Source organism: Gekko japonicus, unplaced genomic scaffold (assembly GCF_001447785.1).
Source record: "Gekko japonicus isolate JY-2015 unplaced genomic scaffold, Gekko_japonicus_V1.1 scaffold4738, whole genome shotgun sequence".
Classification (NCBI taxonomy): Eukaryota; Metazoa; Chordata; class Lepidosauria; order Squamata; family Gekkonidae; genus Gekko; species Gekko japonicus.
In genome coordinates this window covers 18,789-20,841 of record NW_015160977.1, presented here as the reverse complement: position 1 = coordinate 20,841, position 2,053 = coordinate 18,789, and positions in this window count along the sequence as shown.

Below are 2,053 nucleotides of genomic sequence, written 5' to 3'. Positions count from 1 at the left end.
TGGCAAAGATCCGAAAGGGCGGAAGAGGCTCCGTCCCCACCTGACCGCTGAGGGTCGATTCCAACTCTGAACGTTTAAGAACTCCCCACAGACAGAAAATCAGCACGGCAGGGAGAAAATTCTCTCCTTGCTTGCAGTGCTGTTCTGTTTTCTTGGCGAGATTTTAATGTGTGTGTGGGCCCTTAAAAAGAGCTGTCCTCCGAAGGGCCATGGGTTTGTTTTGCGGCCTCATCTTTGCTGCACGGGCAACGCAGGCCTTCGACTTGGTCCCGAGTTCGGGTCCCTGCACCGGAAACATCACAGCCTAACCCCGGGTCATGGGGAGGTTTGGGCCACAGCGCTTTGACGCTGCTGGGTCACACTTCCCACATTAGGGGGGGGGGGAGAGAAAACAGGAATGCACTCGTCTGCAGTGAAAGAGGCATCCAATGGGCCCAAGCCTAGCCATTCAACCAGGATGGCAAACTGGTTTATTAAAGTCCTGTCGTGTGGGTGTGTCTGAAGTACCAGGCTCTCACTCAACGAAACCCGGCAACCTGGGAGAGGCAGGGTGGGGTGGGGGGTGACCCCACCCAAGTCCTGACCTGGAAGGGATACTCTCCAGCCGAAAGATCCTGCAGTTTTAACAGCCAAACCTGCAGGCTTTCAATCACTGCTCTGTACTGGGTAAAGTCAGAAGACGCAGGTTCTGGATTTTAAACCACGCCCAGCCAATTCAAAAAGCTCCACACTGTTGGCCAGTCACAGGGCTGACAGTGAACGCCTTGATTCCCGTCTGGGGCAGTCACGCAGTCGGCCCCACTCCGGGCCTGAACTTTCCAGTTCGAACCCCGGAAACCCCCAAGAGATGTGCGATTTGGTCAGGACTCTAGAACGCCACGAGGCGTAAGAGCTTACGAAAGCCAAACCGAACCCGCCAGTCCCCCTCTTCCATTTCAACGGCCAAAGCTGCCTCCGTGCCGACTGCTGCGTGTTTAATCAAGACGATCGGTGGATCTCGAAGATCTCAGGGCCAAGAAAGGGCCAGTGCCCGCAGTGCCCGAGATCCTCTTAACTGCAGATGCCGAGAACGGAATTCACGTCCAAAGCAGGCACTCTACCACTGAGCTAGGGGTCTGTCCCTAAACGTTTGAAGCGGCCTTATACAGAGTCAGACCCATAGTCCACCAAAGTTATTTATTTATTTAGCACTGTCTCCTCTAGCTGCCACTGGCTCTTCTGGGGTTTTGGGCACTGTTCCCTCTAAGCTGAGTTAGTGTGAGCTAGCTCAAAGGCTTTTTAGCCTCCAGCTCACACATCTTTGTCTCAGGAAGGATGGCTCCAGAGCAAACCGATCCATGCAGCAGCCAAATCGCTCGCTCACAGCTTTAACGCCAGGAGCTCACAAAGTAGAATTTTTGCTCACAGGACTCCGCAGCTTAGAGGGACCACTGGGCACAGCAAAATCTTCCCCCATCACCTGAGATTCTTTAGCTGAGGACTCAAGTGGGGGCCTTCACAAGCCGGGCATGCGCTCAGCCCCTGAGACCCTCCCATAAGGGACATCTTACGGTCCATCCCACAACTTAGATGTCTGAAGCAGCCCTTGTAACGGGGCAGATGGTCGTCCCATCTAACCCACTGCCCTCTGTCCTGATTGGCAGCGGCTCTCCAAGGACTCGGGCAGAGACACACCCTTCCCAACAACTTAAGGGCCCGACAACTGGAGAAGGAACCCCAGATCTCGTGCATGCGAAGCATGGGCTTCCTCCAGAGGGGACCCCCAGACGCGGGCAACCGAAAAAGGGACACGGGTTTCCCCCTCCCTGGAAAAAAGCCAAAATCCCTGCAGTCCATCTCCAGAACGGTACGTCGGGGACGGCCACAGGTAGCTCACGCCGAATGCAAATTTGTGACTTTAATTCTGAAAGAAAATGCCTTGCGACCCCGGACTCCCCACCCCCCAAAAGCTTGAGATGTCATTGCTGGTGAGGACGGGGGCTTTTGTGAGCGGCTTCCAAAAACGGACGCTCTTGCATCTCTACCTGGGCGAAAGAGCAGGTGATGGGGGGGG